At 36.9% G+C, this 18146-nt stretch overlaps 1 long non-coding RNA gene across 1 annotated transcript in view; it reads left to right on the top strand.

Moving 5' to 3' along the window:
* Positions 1 to 4504: 4504 nt before the first annotated feature.
* LOC141401816 (uncharacterized) overlaps positions 4505 to 18146 on the top strand; it is a 29029-nt gene continuing 15387 nt past the window's right edge. The window contains exon 1 of the long non-coding RNA XR_012412451.1: positions 4505 to 4567. This is a non-coding gene — a long non-coding RNA (uncharacterized lncRNA). The remainder of the gene's footprint in view (positions 4568 to 18146) is intronic.

An 18146-nucleotide genomic window follows, 5' to 3' on the forward strand; every position in this document is an offset into this window, starting at 1 on the left:
CGAATACGAATTTTGCCACCCACACAGGCGCCATCTATACCTAAATGACGGAATAAATTAAAAATTTGGTTTGTTATTCTTAAATCTTTCTTCGTTATGGTAATTCCTATCAATTATTTCACATTTGCACATAAAATATGGAATTAATAACGATTTCATTATTTTTTTAGGGGTGTACGAATATGAACTTTGCATACTGTATAATCTTTCGTCAGGTTTTACATTTAGTTATGTTAAATTGAAGGGTTTTTTTTCATAAAAACGACACAAACAATTAAATCGATAAATAAATGCAAAAATAATTAATAAAATATGTAAATATCACAGTGGTTCTTAATGCTAGTTGATCACAGAAAAATAAAAATACGACTAAAAAATCGCCAAAGTATAGATTGCGTTGGTGTTGTCTTTGTCCTCTTTTCTGTTTATTGCACATTTTGTTTTTTGTTGTATTCTTATACTCTCTAATGTAAATCTCTTGTTTTCTATTCTCTCTTTATCCAATATGTTGATATTTTCTAGATCTGCTGTGTGTTCGTTTTCTATACAGTGTTGTGCTAAAGCTGTTGTAAGTTTCTTTTTCTGTATGTCCGTCTTGTGTTCCGCTATCCTTGTGTTTAAGCTCCTCTTTGTTGTCCCAATGTAGAGTTTACCACATTTTTCTTGTTCATTCCCTTTGCACGTAATTTCGTACACTACATTGTTCTGATCAGATTTTTGTATCTTTGTTTTTGTTTGCGTGTACGAGCCCTAACCACAATTAATTCGTACACAGAGCCTATTTCAACAAAGTGTTATTAAAGTATGTATATTAGGGCGGCCCAAAAAACAATTTTAATTTTATTTTGGAATTCCTACCCCCTAAATTTGTTTCCATTTGATCCAAAAACCTTATATATGAATTTTTTCGGCGATCGGTTAACGTTAACCCGTGCCAATCGAGCGATCTTTGTTTCTATAGTAATTTGTATCGGGCCAAAGGTGCACTTTCACGAAAATTCTCTAAAGGCCGCAATTGTGGTCCAATCGCCGGAAACCCCCTACCAGTTCATTTTTGTGGCTGAAACACGATTTCTACAGAAATTTATGACGATCGGTTAACGATAACCCGTGCCCCCTGGTTGCTCTTTATTTTTCATAGTATTTCGTATAGAGGCCAAAAGCGAATTGTCTGAAAATCGAGCTACAGGCCACAATTATTTTCCAATCGATGAACAACATTTACCCGTTCATTAATGTGTCTAAAAAACTAATCCCACAAAAATTTATGAAAATCTATTCTCTTTAGACATACATTTGATGTCAATTAAATTTCATGTTGAATAGTGAAAAAATACCTGGTGTACGAATTATTAGTGGTTAGGGCTCGTATAATGATGCTGTGGTTTTGTATGGTTTGTGTGCTATCTTAATTTCTTCTTCATCCATGATTTGTTTTAGTTGTTTTGTTTCTGTTAGTCGTGGTATAAACTGAACGCTGTAATATTTGGTGTTGCCTGATGTATTATTATCTATCGATTTGGGAATTGTTGATTTTTGTATGAGTTTGTTTATTAGAGTGGTCGGATAACTATTTTGTGTTAGTATTTTTTTGATTATTCCTATATTTTGGTTTTTGAATTTATCGTCGCTGAGTCTCAATACTTTTGTTATTAAGTTGGTGGCTGTGTTTATTTTCTGCTGTAGTGGTTGTATTGAATGGAAATTCATGAGTCTTCCAGACGCTGTTGGTTTCATGTACCAGTTTGTAATTAGTTTATTTTTGTTTTTATGAATTGTTATGTCCAAAAAAGGTATGAAATTGTTCTCTTCCATTTCCATGGTAAATTTCAGCTTGTTGTGGTATTTATTTAGCGTTTCTAATATTTTTGCTTCGTCTCCTTTTCTTACTATTGCAAACATGTCATCTACATATTTTGTTAGAAATTTGAATTGAATATTTTCTTCTTTGAGTTCTTCTATTGTTTGTGTTAACAATGTGTCCAAGACGATATCAGCAATAGTTGGGGATAAAGGGTTTCCCATCGGCATACCATATATCTGCGTGAAGATATCTGTGTCGTACATGAAGTAATTGTTGTCGTTAAGACAAAATTGTAAAATTTTCAAAAATTGCGATTTTGGTATTTTTGTGTGGTCTCTTAGGGTGTTCCATTGGGCCATGATGTTTTTTATGGCTAAGTAAATCGGTATGTTAGTAAATAACGATACCACGTCAAAGGAAACTAAGATATCATTGTCGTCAAGTACTATTTCATCTAATTTTTTCTTTAAGTCATAAGAGTTTCTCGTGTTATAGTTCTCAACTATAATGTTTTTCAAAATCTTGCCGATATGTTTTGACAATTTGTAGCAGGGAACTTCTATTGATGATGCAATTGGTCTCAACGGCATATTTGGCTTATGTACCTTCGGGAGGCCATACAACCTGGGAGCATTTGAGGCATGTGTTATTAGCATGAACTTTTCTTGTGTTGTAATATAATTTTGCTTGTATAAATCCATTATAATTTTGTTGTTTGCTCTTTGTAATTTTTGTGTCGGATCAGTTCTCATCTGTTTGTATGTCGTTTTGTCTTCCAGGAGTTTTTTCATTTTGTTGTTGTATGTATCTCTGTACATTATTACAGTTTTGTTGCCTTTGTCGGCTTTCGTAATAACTATTTCATCCCTGTATCTTTTTACAAATTGTTTCGTTTCTTCAAATATTTGTAAAATGAATTTGTCTTTTTGACTTATTTTTGCCGCTCTTCTATATGTTAGTATTCTGTTTGATATTTTTGTTCTAATAATATCTTTTTGCCTATCATCAGTTAATGTTTGAACCCATTGCTCTAAATCTGCTATTAGTTTTACCGAAGAAAATTCTTTGTCACTTATCGGAATTGAAAATTTGGAACCGAGAGATAAGATCCACATACTTTCTTGGCTGAAAGTTATCTTTGTTTCATTTACAAACCACGAGGCGTTAAATTTCAAACCGTAGTTTTCTAGTCCTTTTTGTTTTAGCTTTGTTAACTTTGACAAATGTGTTGTTCTTTCATTTGTAGTTAAAGCCATGTTCATACCAGCATTTGAATAACGTCGTTCGTGCTCATAATTACGTACACGAATTAACCCGTTCATACGACATGGTACATCATTCATAGCAACATGATTCATATTTTCATAGTTTTTGTTTACTGATTTTTAAGAAAGTTTCGGCCAAAAGACGAGTAAAGTTAATTGATATGAACTGAAAAAATATTTGTCCTTCTTTCAGATATCTATTTAATATTAAATTATATTAGTTTCATTCATGTTTTCTATTTTTCTTCACAATTTTGGTGTTTTCAGTTTATTTTAAAAATTTTCTATTTTAAAAATTAACGAGAGAGAGACCTGCCAAAACAACTTTTTGGTATACAGGCTTTGCGGCAGGCATTTGATTTTTGATTCTAAATTTGTTCGCGAGTTTGAAAGGATGGACAAGAAATGTAAATGCAATGAAAGAGAAGACAAAATTTGCTATGATTTGAATGTATACTATTCGTCAAACCGCTTACTTTTCATTCATATTTTGCAGTTTTTCTAAAAATGTTTGTGTTTTTAATAAATTTTTAGATTTTGTATTGTTCCTGTCATAATTAATTTATTTCGATAAATTCTCTCATTTGTTAGAGATGGGACATATTTTATCGTCGTTCTGAGGGTAATTTAAATTGAACAATGTACACAAATCGTTGTTCGTTCTCAATATATTGTATGGGAAATGAAGTAATTACATCGTAATTTGGGGTCGAACAACGAATAGAGAGCGAAACACCGTCAGTCTGAACAAGGCATAAGTAAGAATATCTTGTGCGTTGTCTCTTTAAGAAATTGTCGTATTCTCCTCTCTGCATTGTCAGTTTTAGTGATTTTGTTTTGTTGTGCATTTCTACTTTTAGATTCTTTATATTTAAATTGGTTTCTTTGATCTCTAGGTTTAACATTTTTGTATGAAATTTCTGTTCTATCTTATGAAATTCGTTTTGTATTTTGTTTGTTGTAAATAAAGATGTCGTGTTTGTTGTAGAATTTGACAAATGTGATGGTATAAGGCCACTTTTTCTACATGATAATAGGAACCTTAGTCTTTCTGATAGTTTCGCTAGGCGTTTTGTGTCCCTGCAGTATGATTTCAGTAACGAACAGGTTTCTGCATCGTATTTTAATTTGACATGTGTGAAAATCCCTTCATGTTGTTGTTGTTTTGATTTAATAACTTTTGTTTTTTAATCGGCGGGCCCTCCGAATAATTATGTTTAATTTTGTTTTTCGACCTTCTTATTTTATATTTATTTTGTTAAGACTTTGTCTTATCGGGCTTTGAGGTCCTTTATGTGTCAATGAAAATAAAGATTATTTATTCCATTTTTTTATCCGACGTTTCGTTGGTATCTGCCAACATCTTCAGGGATAATTTTTTATTAAATCTGGCAACGACAAACATAAATCTGTTCTCACCTATGCCGTTCATGTGGTGAACAGAGTGGCCGTAGATTTTGTGGCGGATATTTCCATGTTCCTCGCGTGGATAGAGATGGTAAGATCAGTCAAATAAGAGTTCAGCCTTTCACAAATAACATCAAGATCGTACAATCAGTCGCATACGTAACGAACACAATCTCCCATATAACGGTACCTCCGAATATTAGATATATTGAAGACGTTAGCTAAATATTTTGTCCGAACTAGCTGTAATTTGAAGTTTTATATTTAAGTGGTCACAAATCTCGTCCATCAATAACTGTCAACATAGGTCCATGTTTTGGAATAGCCCTCATATAATGGCAAGTACTGAAGATCTGTATTTTGAGGAATTTTGTTTTTTTTATTGAACTATCCGTTATTTGATATGTATTTAAGGAAACTTCTCCACCGAAAATGTCAACATGTGTCCACGGCAGCGGGTTCTCTGTGGCGGATTGACCCGGGACCACACAACATCAGCGTTCCGGCCAGCGGCTGACACCTCAGTGTATGTGTTTGTATTTGTTTCGTTTTTCTGTGCTGGGAGCAGCATATCCCGAAATGTTTGCTCCGGATTCTTTTGGTCTGTGCCGGAACGGAGGAAAACCCAGGACCAATATATTTGTGCTCGGTTTGTCACATCCGCATCTTCACCCATATCCAATCATCGGTGAGATGCAATAGATGTCAGGAGTAGGTGCATTTAAGGTGTTGCTCTGGACTTGCCCATGCATGCTGCGCGAACAGATTACGAAACTCCTTCGTCGTTAGATTACGAAACTCCCAGCATTTAACACCAGCCGTTGTTGTTCCAATCCCAGAAAATGCATCCTTTTTGCAATTTAATGTATGAGGAGAAAGAGTTGCTAAACGTATACATCCCGCCGAGAAATAGCTGTATCTCAGATTATAAGACTGACATTAGCCCGCTTTTGAAGGTCATAATCGTCTGATCCTGGGGACTTCAATGCGCATCATGAGATGTGGCATTCGGCCCTCGGAAACGACCAGAGGGGTATAGCGCTGGCTGAGCAGATTGATAGCTTTACGTTTTGCTCGGTCAATGAGGACGCCCCTACCAGAATTAGAGGAGCGTGTCACAGTTCGCCAGACATAACCATCGTGTCACCTGGTCTGACAAATGACGTCACCTGGCAAACCGTCATTTCCCTTGGTTCAGACCATCTCCCCATAATTGTCTCCATCAGCAGACCACCCGATTTCATCACCTCTGAACGCCGCTCATTCGTCAATCATGGGAAAGCTGATTGGCCGAGTTTCAGAGAGTTCACCAATCACCGCTTCAGAGAATTGCCCAATCCTTCTGATGTTCGGGTAGCGGAACGGACGTTCCGAGACATCATCAATGCTGCAGCCGCTCGCCATGTAACTGCTGGTCGAATACCTGAAGTAAGACCAAATTTCCCAGCAGAGGCGACGGGATTAGCAAATGAGCGTGATGGGCTTCGTCGAACCAACCCCGACGACCACAGTCAGGGAGCTGAGACTGGAAATTAACAGGCTGGTCGGCGAACATAGGCGGAACAAGTGGTTAAATCATCTGAAGAGTTGCAACATTGGAGCCGGTATAAGTAAATTGTGGGCACAGGTTACGTCACTCTTGAACCCTGGAAGGATGGAAGATAGGACCTCAGTCAGGTTTGGCGACGTTACGTTGACTGACCCGAAGAGGTGCGCAAGTTATTTCAATCGACAGCTAATCGAGCACCCCGAGAGTGTCAGAGCGAAGAGGAGTGTATGACTTCCCATCAGATCTCTTCCTGCCGAGGATGAACCACTACAGTTTACAATGGATGATGTTGCGGGTGCCATCAGGAACGCTAAATCATCCAAAGCATTGGGCCCTGATGGAATCTTTATGGTAATGCTGAAGCAGCTGCATGAGCTCGGAGTAGAGTATCTCAATAAAGTTCTCAACTTGTCGCTAGCCAACCTTATTGTTCCCGAAGTCTGGAAAATGGGCAGGGTGGTCCCGCAACGGAAGCCAGGCAAAGATGCCAGCAGAAGTGAATCGTACAGGCCGATTTCGCTTTTATCACCTGTAGCGAAGACCCTTGAGTCCTAAGTCCTCCCCAGCATTAGAAATAGCTATCAAGTTGCCGATCATCAGCATGGATTCTGTAAGCAGCACAGCACGACAACAACGGTGCACGCCATATCCACACATATTTGTCGAGGACTCAACCAGGATCGGCCGTGTGATAGAACAGTGATGGTGGAAATCCAAGCCCCGTAGAGTGAAACAGGGAGTTCCCCAAGGAGGGGTGATATCTCCGGAACTGTTTAACATCTACCTTTCCTGTATTCCGCCCCGCCAGACGGCATTGAGATGGTAACGTATGAGAACGATTGTACGATCCTTGCGTCAGGTATCCACCCTGATCTCCCATCTATCGCAGCTGAAGAGCGTCAGCTGCCACGAAAAACCAGAGTAGTTTTGGTTCAATTACGCACGGGATATTGCAGTCGCCTAATTTCCTATTGGGCGGGAATCGATCGCATCTATTCAAATGCCCCGCCAAACCGACTCATCTAATTCCAGTGGAAATGTGGTTACATCCCATTGAAGTAGCCATTTTCCTGGAACTGGAGATAGACCAGAGCCAGATTGAATAGAAAAACGGACATACAATCATAATAATAAACACTGTTCCAACAACAGCAACAACCCCGCAAACGTTTTAAGGGTCATGATCTGCGAATCTGCACCTGGAATGTTCGCTCTCTTTATAGAGAAGTAACGGTTTATGCATTTGAAGATGTACTTGAAAAGTGCAACGCCGATATAACTGCCATACAGGAAATACGATGGATTGGGAAAAGCGTCACAACAACACCTAAAGGTGACGCCCTTTTTATAGCTGCCATGACCCAAATCATGAGTTTGTTTGAGGTTTTGTAGTCTCTAGGAGGTTAAAATATCTGGTCTCCAGCTTCACCCCAATAAATGAAATACTTACAATTCGGATAAAAGTAAAATTCTTCAACATTAGCTTTATCTGCGCTAATGCTCCAACCGGAGACAAGGACGAACAGTACAAGGATATATTCTACGAGCGCTTAGAAGAAAAATATGACCTTCTTCTACCCATGACATTCAAATTATTCGAGGTAATTTCAATGCCAAAATAGGAAAGGAAAATATCGTTGGCCCAACAGTCGGGACATTTAGTCTCCGTAGCGAAACATCTGACAATGGAATGAGGCTGATAGACTTCGCAGCGGCAAGAAACATGGTAGTTAGCAGTACCAGATTTAAGCATTTCGTTATTCATAAGGGCACCTGATCTGATGACAGATCAAACAACAAGAAATCAAATTGATCATGTTGTGATAGATGGAAGACATTCATCGAGCGTGTTGGATGTACGATCGTTCCGAGGAAATAACATAGACTCTGACCACTACATTGTTGCTGCAAAGGTACGTACCCGTCTAAACGTTGCAAATAATGTACGAACAGACACAACTAGGAAGTTGGACATCTGTAAGCTGCAAACACAACGGATAGCCACAGGATATTCCACTCAACTAGCCCAATTGCTTAATGAAAGCACTCCTCGTCCCGATAACACATTAGCATAATGGCCAACTCCATGCAATCAGCAGCAAAATCCATACTTGGATACCAGAGACCTCCACCGAGCCGATGGCCTACGAGCCGAGCTGTTCGAAACTGGAGGTAAGGTGTATGCATAAGCTAGTTAGCACCATCTGACAGGAAGAATGCGTGACCGACGATTGGAACTTGAGCATCCTATGCCCAGTACACAAGAAGGGAGATAAGGCTGTGTGCTCCAATTACAGGGGCATAAGTCTGCTCCCTATTGTGTGAGCGACTAAATCTTATTGTCAATGAAATAATTGGATCCTATCGAGCGACGTTAGACCGGGCAAATCCACACCTGACCAGTTATTTACCTTGAGAAAAATTCTGGAAAATACCCAAAAAATGCACATCGACACCTACTATATTTTTTCGGCAGCCTTATATGTTCAAAGGTATTCCAAGCCTTGTCTGATTTTGGTATCCCCGACATTAACTGATACTCTGTCCTCAGTTAAAATAGGAAAGAACCTTCCCGAAGAGTTTATTACCAAAAGAGGTTTCAGACAAGAAGACTGCCTGTCGTGTGATCTCTTCAATATCCTGTTGGAACAATATATACAAGCAGCCACAGGTTACTTGCTTATGCCGACGACATTAACATCATGGGTCGATCGGTAAAGGAAGTAACTGATACCTTCGTAAAAGTCGAAAGGGGATCTGCTAAAGTCGGTCTGGCAATAAACGGCGATAAAACCAATTTGATGATATCGACGCGTAATACGTCCACAGATTTCGCACCAGCTGTGATTGTTTTTACCTACAATGTTGAGGTAGTAAAGGACTTCTTCTACCTCGGCAACGCCGTGAAATAAAAAGAAGAATAATAATGGCCAACAGATAATTCTTTGGCTTAAGTAAGCAAATTAAAAACAAAGCCACAACTCGACAACCGTTGCAGTTAAATTGCAGGAATGATGCATTTCCGGGTCGCTGAACAACAACTTGTGATGTCAGATGCTGCGGTTATTGTTGTTGGGGAGACTGTGGGGGCGTCTTGTCTTTCGACGGCGACGAAGAATCGGACAACGAAGGTGGAGACACACTCGGAGATGTTCTGACGCAGCAAGAAGCAACATAGGTATCACAAAAATCCTGGATGCGATTAAGGCCAGAGCACCCTTACAAGTACACCAATTCCCTAACTGCATTACATCTCACCATTGTTGACATGTGGTGGATACGGATCTGGCAAATGAAACAGATCCACAATGGCCCGGGGTTCATCCCTATCCCGGCACGGCCCAAAAGAGTTCGGAGCAGGCAGTCCGGGATAAATTGGCATAGAACCGGCCGCCGTCGGATTGGTAGATGCTGTAGTGACCTGTTTTACATGAATCGAGTCATTATTACACGGTCAGCCATGGGTATGCATTTCTAAATCGAGATTTTAATTATATTCGGCATTATGATTCCAATTTTGTTTTCTCCAACATTTGATATTCCACTGTACAGTTCTGTGTTATTGTTTGCTGTGGTTAGATCACCATTTTCCTGAATCCTATATTTAGGAATCATTTACTCAAGTTCACATAATTTTCTTGTCTGAACTTTCCTTTTTTCTGAAAATAGAAATATTTTATCCTTTCAAATCATAATGATTTAATCCACGTAATCGAACCATCGTTCTCATCTCATTAAAATATCCATTAATTTTTAATTACGAAATTAGGGATGTGCTTCCTTAGTTTTGTAATATATTTGCTGGACCCTTACGTCACTCTGAAACAACACTTTTCGAAGGCCTTTATCCCCGCAAAACTGTAACAAACACACAAATTGTTGTAAAACTTATGTAGGGGATGTTTAAGGGGGATGACTATTCAAATTAAACACTTTCTTTTGAACAAAAATTGAAATTGAATTCAAAGAAAAAGGGATCAAAGTTAAATTTTCATTAAACAAAATTAGTCTTATCGACACTTTTGTTTCGAAACAAATCTTTGAGAACGCCACAGCGAAAAGACGAAGGAACTACCCGTGTTGCTTTTTGTTTTGGATTGACATCATTATCAATGTTGCGTTCCATCTACACGACGATGTGAATATGAAGATGGCAAAGTGAAGAAAATTACAAAATTTGTTAATCAAGCTAATTAAAATTTTCTAGTAAATGTTACTGTTTCGAAGGCGGAAGGAAGGAAATGTGAAGGCTTAAAAAAAGAAAAACCAACAGCCATTTCGACAATTGACCCTCTTAAAAGGTATGGTGATAATTAATAATTGGATGATATGCCTTTGAGCTGTACTTAGCAATATATTCGTTCTTTCCTCGTGGCCTCAATATCTTCTCTGGCAGAGAGAAGAAATTTGCAAAATATTCAAATTGATTATTTTACAGTGCCGTAAGCGCCATTTTACCTTCAATTAAGCACATTTTTTCTATTAATTACCTTTTGCTAACTAACCTTTTCAATTGTTTAAACAAAATATAAAACAAGTAAAAAAGCGTCAGTCGGCTTTGCCGACAGATATATCAAGCTTTTTGTAGAAAATTAACTTATGTTGAAACTGAGGTATGGGGTATTGTAACTCGCGATCAGTTTTACTATACCATAACTTTTGACCGCATTTCGGTAAAATAAACAGTTTTAGCCCGATTCACCGAGGGGTTTCTTAAAATAATAATTTGAGCGGAAGCTGTGGTCGTACTAATGTAAAAAAATCGGAAAAAATCGTTGAATTAAAGGAGTTTCATTATGTTATTTTCCAATTAGTGGTTTTACAACACAATGTAGAGCTTAATGCTCAAAGGAGAAGTTAAAGAGTACACTTCAGAGTTGATGTTTCTAATGTATGATTTTTTAATATATCCACTGTATCTACCTCAAACGGATGCTGACATTTTGAAACGAGAAAAATGGTTTTTTTTAATTTTTGCTCTAATTGGGACGCGCAGCTGGATTTCCCTAAAAGCTTATTACTTGATTGTAGTACTCGCGATTTCGCATTTTTTAATGTATAACATGAGGGTGTAGCCCTCACAGGATCACAGTAATCTGCGCCCAAACACGAAATTTTTGTGCGTAAATTTTTCTCAAAAACCTATTTTTTTTGGTTTAAAATTTACAAACGTCATTCGATTTCCGTGGAAACCCGCGTAAATTTAGTTTTTTTACGTTCTGAATCTAACAAGCCACGACGCGTAAAAATCCACCCACTAGATCGGCGGATATGATACCCCTCAAATTTCGAAAATTTGCAAAAAAATTATTTTGAAAATATCGCATATTAAAACGCGTTTTGGATGTGTCAGTTCTACTTAAATAAATAGATCGATACGCGTGTTTAAACTGTGCGAAAACAGATATTTAAAAACTCTCGTAAATCCAGAGATATAATAGATTTTTTCTAAAAATTGAGTGCGATGCTACATCCACGGTTCTTGATGGATCGCATTAAAACGGCATAGAATGATGTATTTTTTAGTGGTGATTATTGAAATCGGATGCGCATAAAATGTAAATGAACTTCGCGGAAATTATGACCATTTTACAGTATTTTGCACCCTAATATGCAGCAGATGCTACATCGTGGCCGCCAAATAGAATTTGACAAACTGTACATCAAATAAGACAGATTGATTCGCTGTGTTGGAAAATCGGATGCGCATCATGTCATTTTCATAATTACGCGGTTTATGTGCGTCTCAAATGTTGTAATATTCAATATAACATTATTTTAACGTTATTTAATATAAGGTTCTAATAATATTATCCAATAGGAAAACTATAAGCGAACAATTTGTTACAACGGAATATCATCATTATTGCGTGAAATTTTCAACAAAATGCCGAAGAACTCAAGGCCTGCGTACATAAGCTGCTTTGCCTGATTGCCTTGCTTTGCTGCTTCAATAAAAAATAAAAGAACAAAGAAGGCCGACCCAATTTCCAACTGATGGCAACCCAGTTCAAAATTTCGTCTTTATTCTATTATTTGTATTACGTCAGAAATGAAGCAGGAAAGCAAGGCAATCAGGCAGAGCGGCTTATGTACGCAGGCCTTCAAACATTTTTTCTCCAACTTTTCCTATAAAACCATAAAAAAATAAAATTACAATAATATGATTTTAATTTTTTCCTAATATTTTCTTCGTATTTTTGCAAATAACATGAATACTATAGCTCCAACCTTCACAACTTAGGTTTCATTTTATTCCTCAAAATGTCTGGATGCTGTTATAATTTTTTTTTATATATTTTTCGTAAGTATGAGCGCTATTGTTTCTAAAATATGTTTGTAAATACGTAAAATTATTTAACAAATTTGATTTTTCGCGAATGCATTGAGACTTAGCGATTATTTTTTGCATCATCGCAAATGTTACGAATTCAGTTAACGATAATAGGATATAACAGAAAACAGAAAACAGATTTGGAATGCAGATTTTTTTTCTTAATCTATGTACCAAAAATCATTGATGTAGCATCAAAAAATTTTTTTGATTTTTTTGAAATAGAAAAGACAATTTTAGACATTTTTCCTGATATACCCTCAGCCAATGTGAAGTGAAACTTTCACCTAAGGTCAAGTGATATCGTCCTAGCATTTTAGTGACATTTTTTAAATATTGGGGAGAAGTACCGGAAGTTGTGGACCGGTATTGCCCCATGAAACTAAGTTTGGATATAATATGACGAAGACCAAATGTTGGACCAACAGTTCGAGAGTTATCGTTCTCTCTGACCGCCCATATTGAGACATGGGGGGTTTTACACCTTTCGGGCTGTTTTCCCAAGAAATATGAACTCGACCCTGAAAAAACGTTTACCGTCTAATGGAGGTAGCGAATGCAAATCGCTTCAACACAAATCAAAGTGATTAGAGAGCAGGTCTTAAAGTGAACTTATCCGAAATTTTGTGTGAGAGGTACCAGAAGGAGGAGACAAATATAGTCCATATTCAAACCTGATCTATATCCGGTAGATATATTAAGATATGCAAAGTATGGATTACATCGGTCACTCCCTTCAAAGGTTATCGTGCGCACAATTTGTCCGAACATTTTTCAACTTTTGTGGGGGAGGTACCTGAAGGAGTGGACCGATATGTCTTATCTTCGAATTTAAATTATGTTTGGACAAAATATTACGAAGGCCAAATTTGAACCGAATGTGCAGATCCGTTCGAGAGTTATCTTGAGCTCCAACAACTACACACGGTGTCATAGGGGCTCTTTGCAACTTTTAGGCTATTTTCTCAGGAAGTATGAAACTTGTACCGTCGTATGGGGGGCAGTGAATACAAGTTGTTTTGCAACAAAAATCAAAGCGTTTCGTGAATAGACCCTAAACTGAACTTTTCCGAAATTTTGTGTGGGAGGTACCCGAAGGTGTGGACCGATTGAGTCCATATTGGAACCTCATCTAAGTTTGGTAGAAATATCACGATGTGCAAAGTATGGACCAAGTTGGTTATTCCCTTCAAGAGTTATCGTGCGCACAAATTTTCCGAACATTTTCGAACTTTTGTGGGGGAGGTACCGGAAGGAGTGGACCGATATAACCCATCTTCGAACTTAAACTAAGTTTAGACAAAATATAGCTAAGCCTAAATTTTGGACCAAATCAGTTCATCCGTTCGAGAGTTATCGTGCGCACCAGCCAGCCAACAGACAGATGGACTGACATTGCTAAATCGACTCCAAATTGTCTGAAACACATTTCGTCCAAACATACTTGGTTTCTAAAACCATTATTTCGATGAGGCACATGAAAGTGTATATACCCTCGTTAGCATATATGCTGAGGGTATAAAAAAACGCTACATTTGCAATAAAAACGAATGTATTGGTTTGAAAATTTGCGAATTAATCTAGAATCGAAGTAGTTCGTTTGGGCCTAAAGACCCGACCACGTCTACTTTTTTTAAATATGTTATATCTATGAACTTCAGAGGAGGTAGGGTACTTTCCCACCCATTTCATTCAAACGCTCTATGTGAACACTACAAACAAATAACTGGGTATATTAGGCTGTAACTCTGTTCTCTTATCATGTACACCAACACAATTGAAATCAATAGAAAGGTCAAGCGTTCCTCTTCCAAATTTTCACAATATCTGATCTGATCGCCATCTCAAATTGCAAGCTACTTCTTTGTCATATACTCTTTCCATATTTAAAATTTCGCGTTGATCGGACTATTATTGCGACCTACAGATCAGCTACAAAATCGGATAAAAATTATGTTTTTGGTCCATTTCACCCACAAAATATTTCACGACCATCGTTATGGTTCATGTTACCCGCTAATTATTATCGCATCATCATCGATAATTGAAGATATCCCCAGCGAAAAGTTTGCCTTCAAAGAGGCAGTTAAATGATATGTACAAGTGATTTGGAAGTGCATCAAATTATGCATTTTCACTCACGATTTTTACAAGGGAGTGACCCCGGAAAGAGGCACTCCATTGCACCGCATTTTAACTGACCCTTTGGCATTGCATTTTAATTGAACCTTTGGCACTGCATTTTAACTGACCCTTTGGCATTGCATTTTAACTGACCCTTTGGGGTAGAATAGGAGGCAGTCCAGAGCACGTGTTTTGAATAACAAAATAAAATGCATTTATTATTTGTGTAAAACCCAAATATTAATAACTTTATTAAATTAACACAAATTATGAAAATTCTCTATTGAATTCAATCGCAAACATGTGTGTTTCCTCCGCTCTTCATTTAATCCAAGCTTAAGTGCTTTTGCTTCATCTGCTAAATGGGTTTGATATTGTCTTCCCATCACCAGTTAAGATTTCGACATGTACTCCAACAGCACCCCATTGGGAAAATTTCTTCTCGTGAGTTACCGGAAAATTTTTCACAAATTAAATATTATTTAGTTTGTATTAACCAGGGTTTCGGAGTCGGAGTCGGAGTCTACGAGTCGGAGTCGAGCAATTTTGCTGGAGTCGGAGTCGGAGTCTGAGTCGGAAAAAATAACTCGACTCCGACTCCGGGCAAAATTTTTTTTCTACGTTATAGATATATAACCTTAAATTTGGAACAAGAACATTTCTTTAAAATGATATGATATGATATGATGAAATGATGATATTTACTATCCTCTGAAGTGTAGTCTATTCATCCCTATTTTGTTGATCCAATTGATTCTTCACATTTTTGCAAACAATAGTAAAGTTCTAACAATCGAATTAAGATTGGACCTTTAACCTCTTTCGTCAGAAGTCTTACTGGTCTTCTTACAAAGGTCTATAGGTATTCTCATCTTGTTTTTTATGAGAAGTCATCATTGTCTTCTATTAAAGACATTGTGGTCTCTATGGGAAATCTTACTGAATACACTGTGACACAAAGCGGAAGTTAAGATCTGGGGGAGGAAAATTCCTTTTGGGAATGAAAGCCCCAATTGAGAACCCCAAAGGATCCCATAGCTGAAATTTCTGAGTCATGACATAATGATTTTTTTGATTGACCCTCATCAATCATTGAGAAAATAGCTTTATATCTCTGTTGGGAGATATTGTTTCATTGTTAGATTACATGTTTTCAGTTAAATGGAATGATGAACCTTTATGTCAAATATGCTGTCCTTCTAGCTTAGTTTCTTCCATGTCCTTTTTGTTCTTGAACTCATAAAGTAAAACAAAATGAAATTTTCTACAAAAATGTTCCACCGAAAATTATATGTAGGTTTCCCATATCCAAGAAATCGATATTGTCACGTTTTTATTGTCCGTTATCAGTTTTACCCGTTACTTTCTTAAAAAAACGTATGTTTATGTATTTCGGTAAATTTCGCATAATCTATTGTAAGCACTGTATTTATGTATACGGAGAATGTAAAAATATATTGAGATAGAAGCCTTAGAAATAATTATAATGATATGAGAAAACAATTGAAAAATAAAATATTCATTCTAGTTTGGATTGTTGGAATATAAAGAAGGCTTTTATTGATCTTATAAAGCAGCGGTGGGATCCACAAAAACCAATACACGGAAATTTTTAATACCAAGATGAAATTATATTTATATATAATTGACCCTGCAATGGAATATATGGGCAGAAGCTAATCTGGATTAAATTGATTTGTTGAAGGATTTCAATGTCGCTGACTTTAATAAACATTTGAAATTGAGCGAATGCACTGCCATGCCATGAACAAATGAATAGCTTTGCGGAATATCAGTATTGTGTTGAAGCCTCACACAGGAAACTCAAATCATATTGAACGTAGATTAGGTCAACTCAATTGTATCAAATCAATAAGAAACAATTCAAGATGATGATGCAATTGTTTAAACGCACGTATTTGAGAAAAGGATTTTGCATTTTAAAAATGCAAGAATAAGTTCCAGAACACAATGGAGGTATCAAAATGGTATGTGTCATATATTTGCAATGGGTATATCTGACACAAGAAAATTCAAAGGCAATAGGTATGTATGTCATACAAATTGAATGTTGTGGGAAACAAAATATAGAAATTTGACTCTTGGTATAACATCGTAGACTTGTGTTGTTATCATTCATACGTTAGCTATCTCAGTTGTGTTTTGGGTAATATGTTGTGGGTCAGTTGCACCTGGTATTACCTGAATAAAATTTCCTTTGGAATTAGGTGTAGTTTTGGATGCAGCTATAGTCATAATATACATTAGTGTCTAAGTCAGAAGACTTCGTAAACAACATGTAGAGGTGCACTTGCCAGGATATCTGTTATCATGTATCTGTTATTTTTTTCATCTCATATCTTTTGTCTTTCATCTTTAACTGTTTCGAACATTAATTTGAATTTCAAAGATTAGTAATATGCGCCCTCTGGACTTCAAGTTTCAGTGAAAAGTGTCTGGTTATTTTTCCTACTTCTGAGTGCTTTGCTTTTAATCTATTTTATTCTTCTTGCGAACCGTCTGGAAATTTGGGCTTTGAGTTCAGCTCATCCTAGGCTTCTTTCTATTAATTTGCAATTAGCTCGGCCATTTTGCCAGTCATCAGTTTACGAACAAGTTTAAACTTAATGTACAATATAGTACTTTTGCTTTGTTACTTAACACTTTTTCCTACATAAAATTTTTGCAAATATTCCTTGGTGAGTTAAAGCGAAATAGTGCCTTCAGTCAATAGCTTTTATTAAAGGAAAACCTATTCCTTTATTAGAATCGGACTACTGGAATCCTTGTTCATTGACTTGGCCATTAAGGATATTTCCCAAATATTATCTAAGCTTCGTTATTGCCTTTGTCAGTAAATAACCTTAAATCATTAAGCCTGGGTGCAATTCGTTGAAAGCGGTGAGTGGTTGTTCTTTCATTTGTGAATGCGTGTAAACGCAGAAATAATGTTTGCGGTTTTGATTTTTGTTAGGATTGGCACCCAAATTCAATCATTTATTTTGGCTCGACAAACCAAAGGCAGTCATAAAAATACTGGGAGATCTAATTGTTCGCCTGTTTTACTTTGCCATTCCTGCTCTCAAACAGGTTTGCATGCCTAGTGTAAATCAGAAGATCGCCAAGCACACAAGTCGACTGCAAGCTATCATCAGTTCCTTTATTACCTTTCAGTTGATCGAAACCAAAGAAAGAAACAATTGCCATGTGATTTGATTATTGAATTACACTAACGGAATTTTTGCAACACGGAGTGGGAATACCAGTGATATGAAATTTTGCCTTTCTACCAAAGAGAAGATCAGAAAATGTGCTTATAAAGAAGATAAAAATCTTCATCATCCTAATTTCCGAATGTCCGAGTAAGTCCAGGATCGTAGAGACATTACTCGCCAAAATCTTCAAATAACTTGCCTTCGCTAAAAAAAAATCCACGAACATCAACGTCAAATGTAATATGAAGTGATGACGTCAGAACATCTCATATAATGGAAAGACACCAAGAATTTCTAGTTTAAATAATCTCTAAGTTATATTTGAGGGCAAGAAGTGAATCAAAACCTAAGTGAACCCGTTTATTCTCGAAAGTGTGTTTTTTACTTTACGCCGAATTAGATCTGGTTCAGAGAATATAATTAAATTTAAACTATAATTAATTAAGTT

This window comes from Musca autumnalis, unplaced genomic scaffold, assembly GCF_047663935.1.
Source record: "Musca autumnalis isolate F117 unplaced genomic scaffold, ASM4766393v1 scaffold_4, whole genome shotgun sequence".
Classification (NCBI taxonomy): Eukaryota; Metazoa; Arthropoda; class Insecta; order Diptera; family Muscidae; genus Musca; species Musca autumnalis.